Raw genomic sequence first — 6,366 nt, forward strand, 5'->3', positions numbered from 1 at the left:
GTTCATCTCCTTTTGACCTCCTAAATCATGAAAGACTTCCCTCCTCTGCACATCTCACAACATTTTATTGAAGCTCTACTTCTGATAATCTTCATTCCCGTAGTTGTAGAAGTAATAAAGCAAAAGAAGAGCAAGCGGCAACAAAGTCGACTCCTTTAACGAAGGGTTCTCCAAAGAGGACCCCTCACCCTCCACACCCGATCCAAATATCCAAATACACGATCCACATGCAAGACTATGGACCGTTCGGATTTCCAAAGGGGATTTGTTCAGCGACTATGTTGATCACGGCCATACTACCCTGAAAAAGCCCGATCTCGTCTGATCTCGGAAGCTAAGCAGGGTTGGGCCTGGTTAGTACCTGGATGGGAGACCGCTTGGGAATACCAGGTGCTGCAAGCATCTTGTCAAAACCATTTTCGACATTTCATGGATGTTCATCTCCTTTTGACCTCCTAAATCATGAAAGACTTCCCTCCTCTGCACATCTCACAACATTTTATTGAAGCTCTCCTTCTGATAATCTTCATTCCCGTAGTTGTAGAAGTAATAAAGCAAAAGAAGAGCAAGCGGCAACAAAGTCGACTCCTTTAACGAAGGGTTCTCCAAAGAGGACACCTCACCCTCCACACCCGATCCAAATATCCAAATACACGATCCACATGCAAGACTATGGACCGTTCGAATTTCCAAAGGGGATTTGTTCAGCGACAATGTTGCTCACGGCCATACTACCCTGAAAACGCCCGATCTCGTCTGATCTTGGAAGCTAAGCAGGGTTGGGCCTGGTTAGTACCTGGATGGGAGACCGCTTGGGAATACCAGGTGCTGTAAGCATCTTGTCAAAACCATTTTCGACATTTCATGGATGTTCATCTCCTTTTGACCTCCTAAATCATGAAAGACTTCCCTCCTCTGCACATCTCACAACATTTTATTGAAGCTCTCCTTCTGATAATCTTCATTCCCGTAGTTGTAGAAGTAATAAAGCAAAAGAAGAGCAAGCGGCAACAAAGTCGACTCCTTTAACGAAGGGTTCTCCAAAGAGGACCCCTCACCCTCCACACCCGATCCAAATATCCAAATACACGATCCACATGCAAGACTATGGACCGTTCGGATTTCCAAAGGGGATTTGTTCAGCGACTATGTTGCTCACGGCCATACTACCCTGAAAACGCCCGATCTCGTCTGATCTCGGAAGCTAAGCAGGGTTGGGCCTGGTTAGTACCTGGATGGGAGACCGCTTGGGAATACCAGGTGCTGTAAGCATCTTGTCAAAACCATTTTCGACCTTTCATGGATGTTCATCTCCTTTCGACCTCCTAAATCATGAAAGACTTCCCTCCTCTACACATCTCACAACATTTTATTGAAGCTCTCCTTCTGATAATCTTCATTCCCGTGGTTGTAGAAGTAATAAAGCAAAAGAAGAGCAAGCGGCAACAAAGTCGACTCCTTTAACGAAGGGTTCTCCAAAGAGGACCCCTCACCCTCCACACCCGATCCAAATATCCAAATACACGATCCACATGCAAGACTATGGACCGTTCGAATTTCCAAAGGGGATTTGTTCAGCGACAATGTTGCTCACGGCCATACTACCCTGAAAACGCCCGATCTCGTCTGATCTCGGAAGCTAAGCAGGGTTGGGCCTGGTTAGTACCTGGATCGGAGACCGCTTTGGAATACCAGGTGCTGTAAGCATCTTGTCAAAACCATTTTCGACATTTCATGGATGTTCATCTCCTTTTGACCTCCTAAATCATGAAAGACTTCCCTCCTCTGCACATCTCACAACATTTTATTGAAGCTCTCCTTCTGATAATCTTCATTCCCGTAGTTGTAGAAGTAATAAAGCAAAAGAAGAGCAAGCGGCAACAAAGTCGACTCCTTTAACGAAGGGTTCTCCAAAGAGGACACCTCACCCTCCACACCCGATCCAAATATCCAAATACACGATCCACATGCAAGACTATGGACCGTTCGAATTTCCAAAGGGGATTTGTTCAGCGACAATGTTGCTCGCGGCCATACTACCCTGAAAACGCCCGATCTCGTCTGATCTCGGAAGCTAAGCAGGGTTGGGCCTGGTTAGTACCTGGATGGGAGACCGCTTGGGATTACCAGGTGCTGCAAGCATCTTGTCAAAACCATTTTCGACATTTCATGGATGTTCATCTCCTTTTGACCTCCTAAATCATGAAAGACTTCCCTCCTCTGCACATCTCACAACATTTTATTGAAGCTCTCCTTCTGATAATCTTCATTCCCGTAGTTGTAGAAGTAATAAAGCAAAAGAAGAGCAAGCGGCAACAAAGTCGACTCCTTTAACGAAGGGTTCTCCAAAGAGGACCCCTCACCCTCCACACCCGATCCAAATATCCAAATACACGATCCACATGCAAGACTATGGACCGTTCGGATTTCCAAAGGGGATTTGTTCAGCGACAATGTTGCTCACGGCTATACTACCCTGAAAACGCCCGATCTCGTCTGATCTCGGAAGCTAAGCAGGGTTGGGCCTGGTTAGTACCTGGATGGGAGACCGCTTGGGAATACCAGGTGCTGTAAGCATCTTGTCAAAACCATTTTCGACCTTTCATGGATGTTCATCTCCTTTCGACCTCCTAAATCATGAAAGACTTCCCTCCTCTACACATCTCACAACATTTTATTGAAGCTCTCCTTCTGATAATCTTCATTCCCGTGGTTGTAGAAGTAATAAAGCAAAAGAAGAGCAAGCGGCAACAAAGTCGACTCCTTTAACGAAGGGTTCTCCAAAGAGGACCCCTCACCCTCCACACCCGATCCAAATATCCAAATACACGATCCACATGCAAGACTATGGACCGTTCGGATTTCCAAAGGGGATTTGTTCAGCGACAATGTTGGTCACGGCCATACTACCCTGAAAACGCCCAATCTCGTCTGATCTCGGAAGCTAAGCAGGGTTGGGCCTGGTTAGTACCTGGATGGGAGACCGCTTGGGAATACTAGGTGCTGTAAGCATCTTGTCAAAACCATTTTCGACATTTCATGGATGTTCATCTCCTTTTGACCTCCTAAATCATGAAAGACTTCCCTCCTCTGCACATCTCACAACATTTTATTGAAGCTCTCCTTCTGATAATCTTCATTCCCGTGGTTGTAGAAGTAATAAAGCAAAAGAAGAGCAAGCGGCAACAAAGTCGACTCCTTTAACGAAGGGTTCTCCAAAGAGGACCCCTCACCCTCCACACCCGATCCAAATATCCAAATACACGATCCACATGCAAGACTATGGACCGTTCGGATTTCCAAAGGGGATTTGTTCAGCGACAATGTTGCTCATGGCCATACTACCCTGAAAACGCCCGATCTCGTTTGATCTCGGAAGCTAAGCAGGGTTGGGCCTGGTTAGTACCTGGTTGGGAGACTGCTTGGGAATACCAGGTGCTGTAAGCATCTTGTCAAAACCATTTTCGACATTTCATGGATGTTCATCTCCTTTTGACCTCCTAAATCATGAAAGACTTCCCTCCTCTGCACATCTCACAACATTTTATTGAAGCTCTCCTTCTGATAATCTTCATTCCCGTGGTTGTAGAAGTAATAAAGCAAAAGAAGAGCAAGCGGCAACAAAGTCGACTCCTTTAACGAAGGGTTCTCCAAAGAGGACCCCTCACCCTCCACACCCGATCCAAATATCCAAATACACGATCCACATGCAAGACTATGGACCGTTCGAATTTCCAAAGGGGATTTGTTCAGCGACAATGTTGCTCACGGCCATACTACCCTGAAAACGCCCGATCTCGTCTGATCTCGGAAGCTAAGCAGGGTTGGGCCTGGTTAGTACCTGGATCGGAGACCGCTTTGGAATACCAGGTGCTGTAAGCATCTTGTCAAAACCATTTTCGACATTTCATGGATGTTCATCTCCTTTTGACCTCCTAAATCATGAAAGACTTCCCTCCTCTGCACATCTCACAACATTTTATTGAAGCTCTCCTTCTGATAATCTTCATTCCCGTAGTTGTAGAAGTAATAAAGCAAAAGAAGAGCAAGCGGCAACAAAGTCGACTCCTTTAACGAAGGGTTCTCCAAAGAGGACACCTCACCCTCCACACCCGATCCAAATATCCAAATACACGATCCACATGCAAGACTATGGACCGTTCGAATTTCCAAAGGGGATTTGTTCAGCGACAATGTTGCTCACGGCCATACTACCCTGAAAACGCCCGATCTCGTCTGATCTCGGAAGCTAAGCAGGGTTGGGCCTGGTTAGTACCTGGATGGGAGACCGCTTGGGATTACCAGGTGCTGCAAGCATCTTGTCAAAACCATTTTCGACATTTCATGGATGTTCATCTCCTTTTGACCTCCTAAATCATGAAAGACTTCCCTCCTCTGCACATCTCACAACATTTTATTGAAGCTCTCCTTCTGATAATCTTCATTCCCGTAGTTGTAGAAGTAATAAAGCAAAAGAAGAGCAAGCGGCAACAAAGTCGACTCCTTTAACGAAGGGTTCTCCAAAGAGGACCCCTCACCCTCCACACCCGATCCAAATATCCAAATACACGATCCACATGCAAGACTATGGACCGTTCGGATTTCCAAAGGGGATTTGTTCAGCGACAATGTTGCTCACGGCTATACTACCCTGAAAACGCCCGATCTCGTCTGATCTCGGAAACTAAGCAGGGTTGGGCCTGGTTAGTACCTGGATGGGAGACCGCTTGGGAATACCAGGTGCTGTAAGCATCTTGTCAAAACCATTTTCGACCTTTCATGGATGTTCATCTCCTTTCGACCTCCTAAATCATGAAAGACTTCCCTCCTCTACACATCTCACAACATTTTATTGAAGCTCTCCTTCTGATAATCTTCATTCCCGTGGTTGTAGAAGTAATAAAGCAAAAGAAGAGCAAGCGGCAACAAAGTCGACTCCTTTAACGAAGGGTTCTCCAAAGAGGACCCCTCACCCTCCACACCCGATCCAAATATCCAAATACACGATCCACATGCAAGACTATGGACCGTTCGAATTTCCAAAGGGGATTTGTTCAGCGACAATGTTGCTCACGGCCATACTACCCTGAAAACGCCCGATCTCGTCTGATCTCGGAAGCTAAGCAGGGTTGGGCCTGGTTAGTACCTGGATCGGAGACCGCTTTGGAATACCAGGTGCTGTAAGCATCTTGTCAAAACCATTTTCGACATTTCATGGATGTTCATCTCCTTTTGACCTCCTAAATCATGAAAGACTTCCCTCCTCTGCACATCTCACAACATTTTATTGAAGCTCTCCTTCTGATAATCTTCATTCCCGTAGTTGTAGAAGTAATAAAGCAAAAGAAGAGCAAGCGGCAACAAAGTCGACTCCTTTAACGAAGGGTTCTCCAAAGAGGACACCTCACCCTCCACACCCGATCCAAATATCCAAATACACGATCCACATGCAAGACTATGGACCGTTCGAATTTCCAAAGGGGATTTGTTCAGCGACAATGTTGCTCACGGCCATACTACCCTGAAAACGCCCGATCTCGTCTGATCTCGGAAGCTAAGCAGGGTTGGGCCTGGTTAGTACCTGGATGGGAGACCGCTTGGGATTACCAGGTGCTGCAAGCATCTTGTCAAAACCATTTTCGACATTTCATGGATGTTCATCTCCTTTTGACCTCCTAAATCATGAAAGACTTCCCTCCTCTGCACATCTCACAACATTTTATTGAAGCTCTCCTTCTGATAATCTTCATTCCCGTAGTTGTAGAAGTAATAAAGCAAAAGAAGAGCAAGCGGCAACAAAGTCGACTCCTTTAACGAAGGGTTCTCCAAAGAGGACCCCTCACCCTCCACACCCGATCCAAATATCCAAATACACGATCCACATGCAAGACTATGGACCGTTCGGATTTCCAAAGGGGATTTGTTCAGCGACAATGTTGCTCACGGCTATACTACCCTGAAAACGCCCGATCTCGTCTGATCTCGGAAACTAAGCAGGGTTGGGCCTGGTTAGTACCTGGATGGGAGACCGCTTGGGAATACCAGGTGCTGTAAGCATCTTGTCAAAACCATTTTCGACCTTTCATGGATGTTCATCTCCTTTCGACCTCCTAAATCATGAAAGACTTCCCTCCTCTACACATCTCACAACATTTTATTGAAGCTCTCCTTCTGATAATCTTCATTCCCGTGGTTGTAGAAGTAATAAAGCAAAAGAAGAGCAAGCGGCAACAAAGTCGACTCCTTTAACGAAGGGTTCTCCAAAGAGGACCCCTCACCCTCCACACCCGATCCAAATATCCAAATACACGATCCACATGCAAGACTATGGACCGTTCGGATTTCCAAAGGGGATTTGTTCAGCGA

General features: G+C 46.1%; 14 non-coding genes across 14 annotated transcripts; all 14 read left to right on the forward strand.

The window, feature by feature from the left end:
* The first annotated feature begins 283 nt into the window (after positions 1-283).
* Positions 284-402, forward strand: LOC144080508 (5S ribosomal RNA). The gene has a single exon (XR_013302536.1). It is a non-coding gene; the product is annotated as a 5S ribosomal RNA (ribosomal RNA).
* A 316-nt stretch (positions 403-718) lies between these two features.
* Positions 719-837, forward strand: LOC144079525 (5S ribosomal RNA). The gene has a single exon (XR_013301585.1). It is a non-coding gene; the product is annotated as a 5S ribosomal RNA (ribosomal RNA).
* A 316-nt stretch (positions 838-1,153) lies between these two features.
* LOC144080430 (5S ribosomal RNA) lies at positions 1,154-1,272 on the forward strand. The gene has a single exon (XR_013302461.1). It is a non-coding gene; the product is annotated as a 5S ribosomal RNA (ribosomal RNA).
* Positions 1,273-1,588: 316 nt separating this feature from the next.
* LOC144080410 (5S ribosomal RNA) lies at positions 1,589-1,707 on the forward strand. Its single transcript, XR_013302441.1, has one exon. It is a non-coding gene; the product is annotated as a 5S ribosomal RNA (ribosomal RNA).
* A 316-nt stretch (positions 1,708-2,023) lies between these two features.
* On the forward strand, positions 2,024-2,142 carry LOC144079632 (5S ribosomal RNA). Its single transcript, XR_013301689.1, has one exon. It is a non-coding gene; the product is annotated as a 5S ribosomal RNA (ribosomal RNA).
* Positions 2,143-2,458: 316 nt separating this feature from the next.
* Positions 2,459-2,577, forward strand: LOC144080976 (5S ribosomal RNA). The gene has a single exon (XR_013302816.1). It is a non-coding gene; the product is annotated as a 5S ribosomal RNA (ribosomal RNA).
* A 316-nt stretch (positions 2,578-2,893) lies between these two features.
* Positions 2,894-3,012, forward strand: LOC144080546 (5S ribosomal RNA). The gene has a single exon (XR_013302570.1). It is a non-coding gene; the product is annotated as a 5S ribosomal RNA (ribosomal RNA).
* A 316-nt stretch (positions 3,013-3,328) lies between these two features.
* Positions 3,329-3,447, forward strand: LOC144080058 (5S ribosomal RNA). The gene has a single exon (XR_013302099.1). It is a non-coding gene; the product is annotated as a 5S ribosomal RNA (ribosomal RNA).
* A 316-nt stretch (positions 3,448-3,763) lies between these two features.
* On the forward strand, positions 3,764-3,882 carry LOC144080411 (5S ribosomal RNA). Its single transcript, XR_013302442.1, has one exon. It is a non-coding gene; the product is annotated as a 5S ribosomal RNA (ribosomal RNA).
* Positions 3,883-4,198: 316 nt separating this feature from the next.
* LOC144080380 (5S ribosomal RNA) lies at positions 4,199-4,317 on the forward strand. Its single transcript, XR_013302411.1, has one exon. It is a non-coding gene; the product is annotated as a 5S ribosomal RNA (ribosomal RNA).
* A 316-nt stretch (positions 4,318-4,633) lies between these two features.
* Positions 4,634-4,752, forward strand: LOC144079927 (5S ribosomal RNA). The gene has a single exon (XR_013301975.1). It is a non-coding gene; the product is annotated as a 5S ribosomal RNA (ribosomal RNA).
* Positions 4,753-5,068: 316 nt separating this feature from the next.
* Positions 5,069-5,187, forward strand: LOC144080412 (5S ribosomal RNA). The gene has a single exon (XR_013302443.1). It is a non-coding gene; the product is annotated as a 5S ribosomal RNA (ribosomal RNA).
* A 316-nt stretch (positions 5,188-5,503) lies between these two features.
* On the forward strand, positions 5,504-5,622 carry LOC144080381 (5S ribosomal RNA). The gene has a single exon (XR_013302412.1). It is a non-coding gene; the product is annotated as a 5S ribosomal RNA (ribosomal RNA).
* Positions 5,623-5,938: 316 nt separating this feature from the next.
* Positions 5,939-6,057, forward strand: LOC144079928 (5S ribosomal RNA). The gene has a single exon (XR_013301976.1). It is a non-coding gene; the product is annotated as a 5S ribosomal RNA (ribosomal RNA).
* The last annotated feature ends 309 nt before the right edge of the window (positions 6,058-6,366 follow it).

This window comes from Stigmatopora argus, chromosome 8, assembly GCF_051989625.1.
Source record: "Stigmatopora argus isolate UIUO_Sarg chromosome 8, RoL_Sarg_1.0, whole genome shotgun sequence".
In the NCBI taxonomy this organism is placed as follows: Eukaryota; Metazoa; Chordata; class Actinopteri; order Syngnathiformes; family Syngnathidae; genus Stigmatopora; species Stigmatopora argus.